The sequence below is a fragment of the Panulirus ornatus genome, chromosome 3, assembly GCF_036320965.1.
Source record: "Panulirus ornatus isolate Po-2019 chromosome 3, ASM3632096v1, whole genome shotgun sequence".
NCBI classification, from domain to species: domain Eukaryota; kingdom Metazoa; phylum Arthropoda; class Malacostraca; order Decapoda; family Palinuridae; genus Panulirus; species Panulirus ornatus.
In genome coordinates this window covers 18872174-18890102 of record NC_092226.1, presented here as the reverse complement: position 1 = coordinate 18890102, position 17929 = coordinate 18872174, and the positions used below count along the sequence as shown (strand labels likewise).

The window sequence follows — 17929 nt, the reverse complement described above, 5'->3', positions numbered from 1 at the left end:
TTCTCTAGCTAGGATGTTCTCAGGGAAAGTAAGAAACTTAAAGACGAGATGGAATTTAGTGGGGTATTTATCAAATGCAATAAAGGAAGAGAGAGAAAAAAGGACGCCATATGAAGCAAGAGGACGGAACAGCTCCCAGCACTGCCAAGAGGGCAGGTGTGGTAAAAGATAATGTCAGGAAGAAAGATATAGATTCAAATGGCAAAGAGCTGTAAGTCAGAAGATCATATAAAGAAAATTACACTACATTGTTGGAGTCGTGAGAACCTAGTTTACTAAAGAGATTAGATCTCGCTTGTTTTGCCCAGAAACAATTGTGGAGGATGGCCCACTGAGACAATACATCATAGGAAGAGTAGCAGTTGGGAAGAAGTGCATCGTGTTGGTAATATTATATAATTTTCCGAAGAATTGCAACGTTCCAGGAGAAATATTTATTGATAACAGTGAAGAACCAATAAGGATGATGCATGATACTAAAGCGCCCCACTCCTTAGAGATGGTAAAACACGTATTTTGGGAGAGTTCGATTCAATTAGGAATTAGGATTCTGTTAGTGATAGGGAGTCATGAGACAAGTTTTTAATGTGTACACAGGAGAATTTCCTATACCGACATGTCAGTGAGCACAATAGAAGAAAGGAAGTGTGACACCGTCATTCATTTGTCTTTACATATTAGCATGGATATGGGTAATATGATTCACCAGTTGGAAAAGAATGATCGCTCAGGTTTGTGGTAAAAGAGGACATGCGAAGAGCAGAGGTGGGACGAGACATAAAGATTAGATGCAATCTTGGAAAACATACAAACCTCAACAATTTGTATTGTAACATAGGGAAGTGGAGTCCAGTATCCAGGAACAAAGACTTTGTGGTGAGATGCTCTTAGAAATTTACAGTTAAGGAGTGGGAACACGTGTCGTTAATGTAGGGAATACTGGTTTGATAGAAAGATGCCAAAGAGAAGCGTGAGGGTGAACCGTAGCGATGAATTGGATGGCACTCCAGCCAGCCAGTTTCTCAGATTTAAAGGAGCAAGGAACGAGTATATGAGCGTAAGAAGCGAGGAGCAACGAAACTTTGAAAAGAATCTTGTGCACAGATCTAAAGTTTTCCCATAGATTCACCAGGAGTCAGTTGTCAGTTAAAATGCAGCTATTCATGCGAAGGAATTCAGAGGGAGAAATTGTTGAGGGTAATGTAAGGATATGTAGGAAATGGAACAACAGGTTCAACTGTATTTATATAGTGGAACATACTGAAGCCTCAGTACTGGTGAGGTGGTTTCGGGAGGTTTTGAAACGTTGTGATACCTAGGAAAGACTTCAACATTTAGGTCTTGACCCATAGAAGGCTCATGGTCCTGATGAAATTTTATCATGTTGCAAATCTGTGCAGATATGTGGGAGAATCCTCTTCTAATACTACTGTTCAGGATGTTGCTGGAGAAGCAGAATCTCGGGAGAGTGGGAAAAGGGAAAGCATCATCATACCTATATACAAGAGAAGAAGACCTGGAACAGGCATTGAACTACAGATCTCTCTCTCTCTCTCTCTCTCTCTCTCTCTCTCTCTCTCTCTCTCTCTCTCTCTCTCTCTCTCTCTCTCTCTCTAGCGAGTCTGGTTTGTAAGGTTCTGCAAAAGATGGACTGAAAGCAAATTGACGAGTTTCTTTAGTAGCGAGACTACATAAGTGAGGGACAGCATGGTTTTAGGGAAAGCGGGTTTCTGTGTAAGAAACCTTTTACATTTATCCGAGAGAGTGAACTTTGTCTTAGACAAAAGGGAAGGCTGGGTGGATTGTTTGTAATGTTTATCCGAGAGAGTGAACTGTGTCTTAGACAAAAGGATAATGCTATTTCGAGAGAGTGAACTGTGTCTTAGACAAAAGGATAATGCTATTTCGAGAGAGTGAACTGTGTCTTAGACAAAAGGAAAGGTTAGGTGGACTGTTTATATCTAGACTGCCAGAAAGAATTTGACACTGTAGGGCAGGTGAAGCTGATTAAGAAGCTGGATCACTAGACAGGAGTCGGAGAAACTCCTTCAATGGAGAGATTATCGTATTAGAAGGGAACAAATGACGTATGTTAGAGGAACTTTCCCTGAATGGGTTGATGTGATCAGTGGAGTGTCGCAGGGTTATGTTTTAGGAACATTACTCCTTTCGATCTTTTAGATGATTTTCCTGAAGGTATGGTCTCCTACCTGAATATGTTTGCAAATCATACAAAGGTCACGAGGGAAGTGAGAAGCGAGGAGGATTGCGTCATCTTGTCTGTTTCCTTTTTATAATTTTCTGTATATTTCAATTAAGGCCCGGCCTTGATGTGGACTTTGGTCCGTGACTGGAGCTTTCGACATAAAAAAAAAAGCCTAGACCTAAACAGTCCAAAGTTGCTCTGTTACTTGTCCGATGAAGTTCAGTCTCGAGTAAATGTTAAGCATGAAGATGGGACAGAGTGAAAGAAGGAGGTCTCAGTATGATTAATATATTTCAGAAGATTAGTGTAAAGTTTGTGTGTGTCACCTGTCACCAGAGTCCCACATTACGAGGGCTGTAGTTAAGGAGACAAACTGTTTGTCAGCGAATGTTAGGATCGCTTTAGAGTATATGGATAAAGGAAATATTTTTGCAAGCTCTTCACAGTCTTTAAGTAAGGCCAAAACAAGTACGTGCTTCTCATGTTTGGTCACCGCACCTAGAAAAGCACACGGAGCTCGTAGAGAAGGTCCATTGGAAGGCAGCGAAGACTGTACCAGAATTAAGGTACTCGAGTTACGGGCAAAGTTCAGAATATGTAAATTTGCCGACCATAGAAAAGAGAAGAGTGAGGGTGACCTGATCACAGCATATACGTTTTTAGGACATATTACTGACTTGGACGGTGAGCAGTTCTGCGGGAGATGTAGGGCTAGTACAACCAGAGGAGAGATCGTGAGAGTAAACAAGAAACTCGTTACAAAGATATAAAGAACTGTAATAGTATAAGAATGGTGGATGGACGGAATAAGATGACTTGAGGACATGGTAGGTGCAGACAGTATGCATAAATTCGAGAAGCTGTATAAAGTGTTTGATAGTTGGGGTCTCACAAGTGTAAAACTCTCCAATACAGTGAAAATTGGTGATTTTTATGCGCGCACACACACACACACACGTGTATATATATATATATATATATATATATATATGATTTATGTATCTATGTACACATGTATGTATACACCACACACACAGAGACACACACACACAGACACACACACGTACGTTTCTCATGGTCACATATACCAGTTTCCGTTACATGCCTCATTATCAGTAAGATCACTGTTTCTTTTTCTCATTACAGATTAGCCATGATGCAAGCAAAAACTACTAGAATCTAGTTTGTGTTTGCCGTCGGGAAATTCTCAGAAAGGTTGCTGGTAACACTGCTTAGGTGGTGCCTCCCGTCTGTCTGCCCGGGTCTTGGGTGCTCCCCGGGGAACCCGCCTCACGAATCCTCTGTCTCCAATGGGAAGGGAACGAGTCTGCTCTGCGTCTTGTCTGTCTGCACGATTATGGGAAATGGGGCGTACGAGATAGATTTAAGGTAAGTGATGAATTTAGTTAAGATACTAATGAAAGGTATCTCTGTTAAGATCTTACCTATTTCGTAAATTCGTGTTACGCAATATAGTTAAGTATTCATGTAAAAAAAGGAAAAAAAAATTGGTCTTGTCTAGATGCAGAGGATTGGTCCGTCCTTTATGGAGTGCTGCTCTCACATTTGGCGTGGTTCTAGCTTCACATACTTGTTGGACATAGTCAGGTCGAAAGCCGTTCGATTTATAAGCTGTCTCAGGCTAACCTCACTACTTGATTAACTTGTCGACGCGTCGGAATATTTGTTCATCACTTTCTCTGTCTCATAGGTATTACTTTGGTTTTTGCTCTCGAGAGGCGGCTGCTAATGTGCCAACAATCAGGTAGTCTACGTAATGCTGTGCAAGCTACTGCGTCACATAATTGCTGTGTGGCGGTTGGCAACTCAGGTCGTTTTGAGAATTGTATCTCTCTCGCTCAACCTCAAAACATGGGTACTCTCTTTCCCTCATGGCTTTCCCAGTAACAGTGACCTGGCACTTTTTTAAAGACAAGTTTTTTAATTCTTTCAAAATTCTTAATATCCTTTTCTTCCTCTTCCCCCCTCGCTGATCCTTTCCGTATTTCAGGCAAGACCTGGCCTTGATATGGACTTTTGTCTGACTTGTTCCTCCAACATAAAAAAAGAAGCGAATGAATTGGAGGTAGAAGAGAAATTGGTGGTTTGATATGATGACGGATTGAAGAAAGTTTATATATATATATATATATATATATATATATATATATATATATATATATATATATATATACACACGGGGAAAATGAAACACGATAAGTTCCCAAGTGCACTTTCGTGCAATAATCACATCATCATGGGAAACACAAGAGAGAAATATAACAGTCAGTTGATATACAACGAAGAGACGTAGCTAGGATGCCATTTGGTAAAACGTCTCTTCGTTGTATATAAGCTGACTTATATTTCTCTCTTGTGTCTCCCTTGATGATGTGATTATTACACGAAAGTGCACTTGGTAACTTATCGTGTTTCATTTTCCCCGTGGACTCATTGGAGTATACTTGATCACGCGCAAAATTGACCCTTTCATATATATATATATATATATATATATATATATATATATATATATATATATATATATTTTTTTTTTATTATACTTTGTCGCTGTCTCCCGCGTTTGCGAGGTAGCGCAAGGAAACAGACGAAAGAAATGGCCCAACCCTCCCCCCCCCCATACACATGTATATACATACGTCCACACACGCAAATACACATACCTACACAGCTTTCCATGGTTTACCCCAGACGCTTCACATGCCTTGATTCAATCCACTGACAGCACGTCAACCTCGGTATACCACATCGATCCAATTCACTCTATTCCTTGCCCTCCTTTCACCCTCCTGCATGTTCAGGCCCCGATCACACAAAATCTTTTTCACTCCATCTTTCCACCTCCAATTTGGTCTCCCTCTTCTCCTCGTTCCCTCCACCTCCGACACATATATCCTCTTGGTCAATCTTTCCTCACTCATTCTCTCCATGTGCCCAAACTACTTCAAAACACCCTCTTCTGCTCTCTCAACCACGCTCTTTTTATTTCCTCACATCTCTCTTACCCTTACGTTACTCACTCGATCAAACCACCTCACACCACACATTGTCCTCAAACATCTCATTTCCAGCACATCCATCCTCCTGCGCACAACTCTATCCATAGCCCACGCCTCGCAACCATACAACATTGTTGGAACCACTATTCCTTCAAACATACCCATTTTTGCTTTCCGAGATAATGTTCTCGACTTCCACACATTCTTCAAGGCCCCCAGAATTTTCGCCCCCTCCCCCACCCTATGATCCACTTCCGCTTCCATGGTTCCATCCGCTGCCAGATCCACTCCCAGATATCTAAAACACTTCACTTCCTCCAGTTTTTCTCCATTCAAACTCACCTCCCAATTGACTTGCAGTTAGTAGTTAGTAGTTAGTTAGTTAGTAGTTAGTTAGTAGTTAGTCCAGACGAAATAGGAAACAAGCAGGGAATGCTCATCCTCATCAAAGGCTCAGGGTGAGGTGTTTAAATGTGTGTGGATATAAGCGAGATGACAGGAGAGGAAAGATAGGAAGTATGTTTCAGGGAAGAAACCCAAATGTTCTGGATCAGAGGAAAACGAACCTCAAGGGTAAAGGAGAAGAATGGTTTAGAAATGTCTTAGGAGTAAAGGTAGGAGTTGGTGAGAAGACAAGAGCTGAGAAAGGAGTAGCACTGTTCCTGAAGCAGGGATTGTGGGAGTGTGAAAGGGAATAAAGGGCGTATATTTTAGTCTGATGTGGATAAAAATGAAAGTTGATGGCGAAAGACGGGTTATTATTAGTGCTTACGCACCTGGCCATCAGAAGAAAGATCATGAGAAGCATTTTTTTGGGTAGCAGATGAGTGAGTGTGTCTGCAATTTTGATGAAGGAGGCTGGTATTAGTGATGAATGATTTGAATGCGAAGATGAGTAAAGTGGCATTTGTGTGTATAGTTGGGAGACTTTTGGTATTAATTATTATAAATCTGAATGATGAGCATCTTGCATTTTGAGCTGGGAATACCTGGTTGAAAATATGGGACATATACAATTATATATATATATATATATATATATATATATATATATATATATATATATATATATATATATATATATATATATTTGTAAGTAGGAGAGAAGGTTAGCAAGCATTATTGAAATATGTATTAATTGATATAAGTGTAATAGAGACTTTTGGAGGTGAATGTGGTCAGAGGGCCAGCTGGTGGGAAGTCTGATCATTATCTTTCGGAATTGAGAAAATATCGTTGAGTAGAGAATGGTGAGAGGAATTTAGCTGGGAAATGACCTGTGGAAAGAATTATCGACAAAAATGAGTGTATAATGGCAAAAGGTGAGAGTAATTGAAGCAAGGGGAATGTATAAGGCACGGAAGGTATCTAGGGAAGCAGTGCTGGCATGTGCAAGAGATGCATGTGGCATGGGAAAGGTGGGAAGTGGGCAGATTAGAAATGGTAGTGAGTAGTAGGATGAAGAAGTAAAGTTGTCAGTGGAAAAGAGAGACTTGTGGGCGATATTTACAGGAAAGGATTGCTAATGATGGAGGAGGTGTAAGACAAAGCTACAGCATGTCAAGAGGAAGGTGCAGGGGTTGAAAAAGAGGGCAAGTGAGAGTTGTGGGTGGGCGAATATCACAAAACTTTAGGGAGAATAGATGTTTTGGAATGAGGTTAATAATATGCGAAAACTATGAGAACAAACAGGAACATCGGTGAAGAAATGGGAAGGAGATGGGGTGAGTGTTTTAGATGACTGTGGAATGTGTTTGATGATAGGGTGGCCGATGTAGGGTGTTTGGGTCGGGGTGGTAATATAAAGTGAGAGAGTCAGGAAGAGTGGTTTGGTGAAGAAAGAAGAGGTGGTGAAAGCCTTACGTAAGATGAAATATGACATGGCGGCTGGAGTGGATTTGCAGTTGAATTTATTAAGAAAGAGGGTGACTTTGTGTTGTTGATTGGTTGGTAAGGATTTTCAGTGTGTGGATGGATCATGGCAAGGTGCCCGAGGATTGGTGGAATGCATGTATAGTTCCGTTGTATAAAGACAGAGGGGAAAAGTGAGTGTTCAGACTACAGTGGTAAAAGTTTGTTGAGTTTACCTCGTAAGTTATGTGGGAGGGTATTGATTGAGAGTGTGAAGACAGAGCAACAGATTAAGGGGGATGAGTGTGGTTTCAGAAGTGGTGGAGGATGTTTAGATCAGATGGCTGCTTTAAGGAATGTGTGTAGGAAATACATCAGAGGAATAGACTGATTTGTATATGGCATCTGTGGATCTGGAGAAAACACACGAACGGGTTGATAGAGAATACGTGTGGATGGTCTTAAGATTATACGGTGTGGGAGGAATGCAGCTAGATGCAATGAGAAGTTTTGTATCGAAAGTGTAAGGCGTATGTATGAGTAGGAAGAGAGGAGAGTGAATGGTTTCAAGTGAGGTTTGGTCTGCGACAAGGGTGTGTGATGTCACCATTGTTGTTCATTATGTTTATGGATGAAGTGATGAGGGAGGTGAATGCGAGAGTCTTGGAGAGAGGGGCGAGTATGCAGTAGGGTGATAAGAGGGCCTGAGAAGTGAGTCATTTTGCTGATGATACAGCACCAGTGGCAGATTCAAGTTAGTAACAGCAGACGTTGGTAACTGAGTTTAGAACAGTGTGAAGAGTAAACGTGAGTTAATGCAAGGTCGTTAGGTGTAGCAGGGTTGAGGAACAGGTTAGTTGGGGTGTGAGTTTGAGTGGAAAAGACTTGGAGGATGTGAAGTATTTTAGATACTTGGAAGTGAACGTGGCAGCAAGTGGAACAACGTAAGCGGAAGTAACTCATAGGATGGATGAAGGTTCTGGGTGCCGTGAATAATGTATTAGAAGAGAGAACATTATCTGGGAGCGCGAAAGGTATGGTAGCTTCAACAGTATTATATTGATGCGAGGCTTGGGCTATAGATAAGGCTGTGCGGAGGAGGGTGGATGTGTTGGAAATGATATGTTTGAGGACAATATATGGTGTGAGGTGGATTGATCGAGCGTAGAGGAGGGTGTATGTGTAGCTAATGAAATGTTTGAGGAAAATTTGTGGTATTAGTTGGTTTGATCAAGTAAGTAACGTAAGGTAAGAGAGGTGTAGTAATAGAAAAACTGTGGTTGAGAGAGCTGAAGAGGATGTGCTAAAACGATTTTAACATATGGAGAGAATGAGTGAGGAAAGTTTGACAGAGAAGATATATGTGTCAGAAGTGGAAGGAATAAGGGGGACGGGGAGACTAAATTTGAGATGGAAGGATAGAGTGAAAAAGGTTTTGAGAGATCGGGGCCTGATCATGCAGGAGGGTGAAAGGCGTGGATGGGATAGAGTGAATTGGAAAGATGTGGTATGCTGGGGTCGACATTTTGTTAATAGATTTGATCAGGGCATTTAAAGCTTCCGGGATGAACCATGGAAAGGTTTGTGGGACCTTGTTGTGGATAGGGAGCTGTGGTTTCGTAATTTTTCTATACATATGGCACGACATGTTTCATGGAGACATTCCACCTCATCAGGTGCCAGTACTTAGCAAAGTTATTTAAAACCAAACATCACACTTGATTCCCGCTGCCAACACCAATCTTTGTAGACCATGCACTATCTGCCTTGTCTGGCCATAACCGTTGTAAGGGAGGGTGTTTAAGGGGGGGTCACGTGATGGGGGTTGACATGGGTAGCAGGATGTCTCTTGAACACCTTTTTTTTTATGTTTTCGTGTTTTGTCATTTCTCTAATAATGATTTGGTTAATGTGTGGATGGGTTTTAAAATTGCCTGGGGACAAAACAAAGTTCTTAGTATTAGCTATAAAGACAGAATAACGTTGCGTGTGGCATAATCAGCAGAGGGGTATAAAATAACGGGATTTTCAAGATCTGTTGGGGTGATAATTTTCATGACACTGTATAGCGATCGCATTTTTGTGGTCATCCTTGCGTACTGAATGACTGCCAATAACACCTCTCCGTTACAATTTTACCAGTCTGGCCTACATAAATATATTTAAATGCCTTAAATTTGACGGCGTAAACACTCCTAATTGTTGCATGCTTTGGCTTACTATTTATCAAGGTCTTACTGATGGTGTTATTATACTGGAAAGCAACATTGTAAGCACTGTTTTTTAGAACATGTCTTAGATTAGCTAAGTTGGGAGAACAAGGCAACACTAAATATTTAGACATCCTTATATGTCACATTTCTGTTACAAGAAGAATGTCTTCTTAACTTTCCAGTAAGTTTTGTTCACAAACCAGTTGGGATAGTAACTGCCTAAAGATACGTCTTTTATGACTACATTCACCTACCAGGCCTATGGGATCACATATCCGTAGTGCTACTAAAAACATAGACATAACTACAGACATTTTTATAGAATCGTGTACTGAGAAATTATAATGAATATAGCTCTCAGAGTGGTTAGGCTTCCTGTAGATTTTAAAGGAAAAATGATCAGATTCTCTATTTATCAACACATCTAGAAGGGGCAGTTTGCCTTCTTTTTCCCAGTCAATTCTGAGAAAACATCACAGTCTTGGGAGGATGGCCATAAGGACCACACATCATCCACGTATCTAAACCAGACTTTTGGATGATTATTGATTGAAGTTGAAACTAAAGTCTCAAAATATTCCATGAATTAAATTACTAAGAATCGGACTAAGAGGGTTTCCCCATGGCAAGACCAAATTTCCCTCTATCAAAACTACCTTCATCATCTTGGAAAACATTAGAAACACAATGTTCAACTAAGTCGATGAAAATTTTTACGGGCAGGGGTAAGTCAAGGCTGAGATTGGGCAGGTTCCTCCTTAAACATGTGATGGTTTCATTAATGGGTACTTTAGTGAACAGGGAATTCACATCAAAATCTAAGCTATTAATGATAGTGAACAGTTCTTCGAGAGATGTAGGAATAGAGGACATAACATTATATCAAGTTAGAAACTTGTTAAACAAGATATAAAGAAATTAGAGTATCAGAGTGGTTGACGAATGGAATAGAATGACAGAACGCGGAAAAAAATGTAGACACCACATAGATTTAGATGACATATGTTAGTAATGAATGTTCAGGAGATGGGGCCCCCACGAGTGTAAAACTCCCTCCCTATACAGTACAAATATGTGATTCCTTACACACGTCTTTGTAGTGTAGTTGTTAGCCAGTCAGCCAACGGCTCATGTTACACTCGGCCTAGGTGTCATCACCCCCTTAGGGCTGTACAGTAAATGGATACCTGGCTTAGGCTATTGTGTGTGTTTAACCTCCTCTTACCCCAGCACATGGATTCGAATCTTGGGTGCGTAAGTCGACCCACACCCAACCCAGGTGCTTATCCTTCCTTTGGGGCTGGTCGAGAAATGGATACCTAGCCTAGGGTTGTGTGTTTGATTACTATTTGTGTGTTATAAGGGCAGAGTTTTACACTCCAATTTTTCCCCATCTCTTAACCTTGTATCTTTATGTATAATGTCTACTTCTGTATAGGATACGTGGATCAGATGTTGACTTTAAGGAAAGTATTTGAGAAATACAAACACAGACTGATTTGTGTGTGGCATTTATGGCACTTATGGAGAAAACATATGATAGGGTTAATAACGATGCTTTGTGCAAGGTCTTAAGAATACACGGTGTAGGAGGGAAAACTGCTGAAAGCCACGAGATGTTTTTATCAGTGGTGTAAGGAATGTATACGAGTAGGAAGAGAGAAGGTCGGTCTGCGGCAGAGGTGTTTGATGTCACCGTGGTTTTTGTTTAACTTGTTTCTGGTTAAGATGGTGAGGGAGATAAATGCAAGTGTGTCAGAAAGAGTGTCGAGTGTGCAGTCTGCTGGGGATGAGAGGGCCTGGAAAGTGTCAGTTGTTTTTCGCTGATGATACAGCACTGGTGGCTGATTCTAGTTAGAAACTGCTTAAGTTGGTGACTGAGTATGAAAGTGTGTGTGAAAGGAGATAGTTGAGAGTAAATGTGAATAAGAGCAAAGTTATTAGTTTCAGCAGTGTTGAGGGACAAATTAGTTGCGATGTAAGTCTGAATGGAGAAAAATTGGAGGATGTAGAGTGTTTTTGATATCTGGGAGTGGACTTTGCAACGAATGGAACCATGGAAGCGCAATCTAGTCGTGGTGGGGGAGGGGGCGAAGGTTTTGGGAGCGATTAAGAATGTGTGGAAAGAGCGAACGTTATCCCAGAGAACAAAAATGGATGTTTGAAGGAATAGTAGTTCCAACAACGTTATATGATTTCGAGGCATGGGCTATAGATAGGGTTGTACGGAGGAGGGTAGATGTGTTGAAAATGAGATGTTTGAGGACAGTGTGTAGTGTGAAGTGGTTTGATCGCGTAAGTAATGAAAGGGTAAGAGAGATGTGTGGTAATAAAGATAATGTGGTTGAGGGAGCCGAAGAGGGTGTGTTGAAATGGATTGGACATATGGAGAGAATGAGTGCAAAGTTTAACTAAGAGAACTGGGAGACCACATTGGTGGTGGAAGGATGGAGAGAAAAAGATTTTGAGCGGTCGGGGCCTGAACATGCAGGAGGGTGAAAGACGTGCTCGGATTGGAGTGGTTTGGAACAATGTGGTATACTGGGGTCGTCGTGTCGTCAGTGGACTGAACCAGGGCATGTAAAACGTCTGGGGTGAACTATTGAAAGGTTTCTGGGGCCTGAATGTGGATAGGGAGCTGTGGTTTCGGTGCATTACACATGACAGCTCGTGTACGTATGTGAGCGGATGTGTCATTTCTTAATCTGTTTCTTGGCGCTACGTGTCTGACGCAGGGGATGGCGATGCTATTTCCTGTGGGGCGGGGAAGCACCGTAAATGGATGAAGGTGAGCAAGTATATATATATATATATATATATATATATATATATATATATATATATATATATATATATATATATATGTGTGTGTGTGTGTGTATATATATATATATATATATATATATATATATTTATTACACACACGTGTATGCATATATATTTGCATGTGAAATGTATATGCACTTCGTCTGTTTCCTAGCGCTAACTCGCTAACGTGGGAAACGGCGCTCCAGTTTGAAGAAGATATGCCAAACGTGTTGTGTGTGAGTAGGGCATGTGCAGGATTTTATAAATGCATAAATGTTTTGGAGGAGAAAAATTTCTTACGTTTGAACGATCATGAGTTACGTCTGCGCCTGAATTATTGGCCACCGCAACATGTTCAAGAATCAAACAATATTTGTGTGTTTATCGACACTTCCTGGTAACGGTATCGAAATGAAATCGGATCGGACGGGTTCACCTTATGGTGAAAGATAACAGAAGAGCCATGCTATATGGCAGGAGATTTCGTTGTAAAATCAACATGACAGAAATCAGGGTGCCTCCATACAGACAGACAGTGTGTGTGTGTGTGTGTGTGTGTGTGTCGTAAGGAATTGTAGGTGTCAGTATCACGGGATCCAGGAAGCACATTCAGGGCTCAGATATATATATTTGATATCAATAAAGTAAACAAAGGAACGCCAGACGGAGGTGGGGCTGGCTAGTTTTTGTTGGTATTGGCAAAGTCTCTCACTGGCTTTCCATTTGCTGAGCGTTCGATAACCGCCTTGATACCCCGGCACTCTGTGGCCATGGGGGTACCGAAGGTGTTGTTATAATGGATGCTGAATAATTTAACATGTATGGTTTGATGGTAGTACCGTATCGTGATGATAATTGTAGTTCAAATTTTGTGATATCTAGAGTGCAGACATTCGTCTGGATGGATATGAAACACACACACACACACACACACACACACAACAACAACAACAACACACCGCAACGCAACACACACACACACACACACACACACACACACACACACACACACACACACACACACACACACAAAGAAATTTGGAGATATCCTAAAGTAAAGGATGTTTACTCCGGGCCTAAGAAAAGGGACTTCCCAAACAGGATCATTGCGGAACAGTTTCCTGTATCAGGGTATCGGAAAACTTTGGTGAATCAGAGCCAGGCGTATCTAAAAAGGTACCTAATGGAAACAAAAGACTAACATAGAATCAGGAATTAAGGGAGGAACTGCTAAAAAGAACTCGTGGACAAATGTAAGAGTCACCCTAACATTTACGATATCATCGAGGAAGAAATTAGAATTAATGAGGAGCATAGCAGTGAACTGAAGAATGTTCATAAGGATAACATGGGACTGATGTGGAGGCATGAGTTACAGGGCTAAATCCCCCCAACAGGATAGTAACGGAACGTACGCGAAACCGAAGGACGCAAATCCTCAGGAGAGAAAAAGCCCAGGGTCTACTTCGTACGTCGTCTTAGGTATTAGAGGAGTGTACAGAAGCACTGTATATAGATTGTTGGAATTGTTGAACCAGAAGTCAGAACATGAGACTGAGACCACATCATGAACGAAAAGCAGCGACGTGATCCAAAGGCAAATACGTGAACCAGAGGCCTCAACGTGAACAAGAAGCCGCGACGTGAACCAGAGGCCACAACGTGATTCAGAGGCCACAACGTGAACCAGAGGCCACAACGACAACCAGAGGCCACAACGACAACCAGAGGCCACAACGACAACCAGAGGCTACAACGTGAATCAGAGGCCACAACGTGAACCAGAAGCTACAACTTGAAATAAGGCAACAGAAAAGTCTGAAAGGCGTTGAGAAATTTTCCATTTTAACAGAGAGGTGTGAGCGGTATTAACAAAGGGAAATAGAAAAAGGGTATGACTGGAATGCGAAGTTGAGATATGTTCCCAGCTGATTAAAGGTCATTGCTTCACATACCAATAAGTACACACACACACACACACACACACACACACACACACACACACACACACACACACACACAAATAGGATTTGGTATGTGTGTGTGTGTGTGTGTGTGTGTGTGTGTGTGTGTGTGTGTGTGTGTGTGTGTGTGCATATAATGTAGACATGATACATATGTACGAGGTTAATAGACGGGGCAACACGTGTGTAAAACCCTCTCCCCGTAACACACAAATAGTAATCACATACACACACACACACACACACACACACACACACACACACACTAAGTCCAAAGGAGGGCAACAAAGATGGTAGCAAAACAAAGTGAGCTGAGTTACAAGGAAAGGTTAGAGGCATTCATTTTGCCCGCCATGGAAGAGAAGAGAATAAGGGGTGACTTGATCACAACCTTTAAATTCTTAAACCAGTTTGATGACGTAGATAGCGAACAGTTCTTCGCATGATACAAGGACGGAACAATCAGAGGCCATAACATGAAATTAAGCTGGAGACTTGTTAGAAAAGATGTAAAGCACTTTTATAGTACACGAGTTGTGCATGAATGGAAGAAACTGAATGATGAGATTATGAATGATGGCATCATACGCAGGTCTAAAGGGTGTGATGGAGAAAGTTCAAGAGATGGGACTCCACAATTGTAGACCTCTCTCTCCCCATAACGTACAGAGGGTAAACGATCACACAGGAACGCCACACTGTGGTAGTACAACTCGCACGTCCGTACTGGTAATGCAAGTGAAAGGAGTTTTGATTATGATTTGTAATAGCGGAGGGTAACACGTTCGAGGGAAGTTAATCGAGTGTTATAAACGAGCAGATAAGATCAGTAGAGTGCGATAAAGAGGAAACGAGAGGAAAAACTCGTTGGTAATGGTATTGCCTTTGTCTGCGCCAAGGCAAACGAGGGAAGTAACTGATTGCCCTTAGAGTGAGAGTGAGGTCAGTTGTACCTCGCTCATTGTGAGATTATTTGTGCTAGAAAAAAAAAAGTATGAAATGGATAACGCGAGCGAAAGCTTTTGGCGAGCCTAGAGGTACGGTAGGCAGAAGTTAAGGGAAACAGAAAGACATGGATGGTCGCTGCTGTCTACGTAGGCAGCTCATGGAAATCTGGGTGAGACAGCAGTCTAGGTGACACTAGGTGAGGGATCAAACCTTAACAGACTATTTGAACGTATATTATGTATATATATATATATATATATATATAAATATATATATATATATATATATATATATATATATATATATATATATTTTTTTTTTTTTTTTTTTTTTTTCCGCTGTCTACCGCGTTTGCGAGGTAGCGCAAGGAAACAGACGAAAGAAATGGCCCAACCCACCCCCATACACATGTATATACATACGTCCACACACGCAAATATACATACCTACACAGCTTTCCATGGTTTACCCCAGACGCTTCACATGCCCTGATTCAATCCACTGACAGCACGTCAACCCCGGTATACCACATGGATCCAATTCACTCTATTTCTTGCCCTCCTTTCACCCTCCTGCATGTTCAGGCCCCGATCACACAAAATCTTTTTCACTCCATCTTTCCACCTCCAATTTGGTCTCCCACTTCTCCTCGTTCCCTCCACCTCCGACACATATATCCTCTTGGTCAATCTTTCCTCACTCATTCTCTCCATGTGCCCAAACCATTTCAAAACACCCTCTTCTGCTCTCTCAACCACGCTCTTTTTATTTCCACACGTCTCTCTTACCCTTACGTTACTTACTCGATCCAACCACCTCACACCACACATTGTCCTCAAACATCTCATTTCCAGCACATCCATCCTCCTGCGCACAACTCTATCCATAGCCCACGCCTCGCAACCATACAACATTGTTGGAACCACTATTCCCTCAAACATACCCATTTTTGCTTTCCGAGATAATGTTCTCGACTTCCACACATTCTTCAAGGCTCCCAGAATTTTCGCCCCCTCCCCCACCCTATGATCCACTTCCGCTTCCATGGTTCCATCCGCTGCCAGATCCACTCCCAGATATCTAAAACACTTTACTTCCTCCAGTTTTTCTCCATTCAAACTTACCTCCCAATTGACTTGACCCTCAACCCTACTGTACCTAATAACCTTGCTCTTATTCACATTTACTCTTAACTTTCTTCTTTCACACACTTTACCAAACTCAGTCACCAGCTTCTGCAGTTTCTCACGTGAATCAGCCACCAGCGCTGTATCATCAGCGAACAACAACTGACTCACTTCCCAAACTCTCTCATCCCCAACAGACTTCATACTTGCCCCTCTTTCCAAAACTCTTGCATTCACCTCCCTAACAACCTCATCCATAAACAAATTAAACCACCATGGAGACATCACACACCCCTGCCGCAAACCTACATTCACTGAGAACCAATCACTTTCCTCTCTTCCTACACGTACACATGCCTTACATCCTCGATAAAAACTTTTCACTGCTTCTAACAACTTGCCTCCCACACCATATATTCTTAATACCTTCCACAGAGCATCTCTATCAACTCTATCATATGCCTTCTCCAGATCCATAAATGCTACATACAAATCCATTTGCTTTTCTAAGTATTTCTCACATACATTCTTCAAAGCAAACACCTGATCCACACATCCTCTACCACTTCTGAAACCACACTGCTCTTCCCCTATCTGATGCTCTGTACATTTATTGAAAAAGGGGGTGACTGTATTATTGACTGGTTGGTAAGGTTATTTAATGTATGTATGACTCATGGTGAGGATTGGCGGAATGCGTGCATAGTGCCATTGTACAGAGGCAAAGGGGATAAGAGTGAGTGCTCAAATTGCAGAGGTATAAGTTTGTTGAGTATTCCTGGTAAATTATATGGGAGGGTATTGATTGAGAGGGTGAAGGCATATATATATATATATATATATATATATATATATATATATATATATATATATATATATATATATATATATATGACAGTTGGCAGTGATAATGTGGTATGGATTGACTGAACCAAGAAAAGAAATGACGCAGTTGCTAAAGCTGCAAATATAAAGTGGAGAAATGGGGCAGAGGTTGAGAGTTCTGTACTGAGGATAAATGGTGATGTCAGACAGAAACGGTAGCCACACCGTGTTGACAAGAGCCATGGTCAAAGCGAGAGAAAAACTCGTCCTCTGGTTTCCAAAACGAAAGTCTGAGTTCCCGAAAAGGAGCAACTGGGAACCCCATGTAGCAGAGAGGAAACTGGGCGCTGGCAGTCAGGGCGTATCACATAGAAGAACAAGCTTTATAAAGATTATGTACAAAGTTCAGTAGCAATTATAGAAATACACTGAGGACTAGTGTAGGGGCGAAGGGACTGCCACTTTTGAAAGGAGAATGGATGACGATAAGAATTGTAACACCGAAGTTGGAAAGGTCAGAGTGACATGAAACAATTACTCCAGAGAGGTAGGCTGTTGAGTGACATCATCAAGGACAGGGTGGGAGATGTTGAAACGCAACCATATACGTAAGTTTACAGGTTGGATCAAAGGTTTCGCTTGTCATGAGGAACTGCAGGGGGGGATATTGCCCAAAGCTGTAGAGCAGCGACAGTGCAAAGTGCACTCTGTAAGTTGATCAAGAAATGGAGGCATTTTCTTGACTACCCGGGACAGTACAACCTGGCCTGGGATCCACCGTGGGCACAAAAGATCACGTATTACTGGTCAACGGGACTTCTGCGGCAGAGTGAACTACTGTCCTGACAAGAGAGCGATGGGTGGAGTTCTTTTTTTTTTTCTAGACTGCCAGAGGGAATATGACGTTGTGTACATATAACTTTCGTCAAACCACAACTTTAGTTAGAAATTAAATAAGGCTCGTCTT

At 41.5% G+C, this 17929-nt stretch overlaps 1 protein-coding gene across 1 annotated transcript in view; it reads left to right on the top strand.

Moving 5' to 3' along the window:
* The first annotated feature begins 3358 nt into the window (after positions 1 to 3358).
* LOC139761068 (C-reactive protein-like) overlaps positions 3359 to 17929 on the top strand; it is a 237177-nt gene continuing 222606 nt past the window's right edge. The window contains exon 1 of the mRNA XM_071684885.1: positions 3359 to 3595. The gene's annotated coding sequence lies outside the window, so the exon portion shown is untranslated. The remainder of the gene's footprint in view (positions 3596 to 17929) is intronic.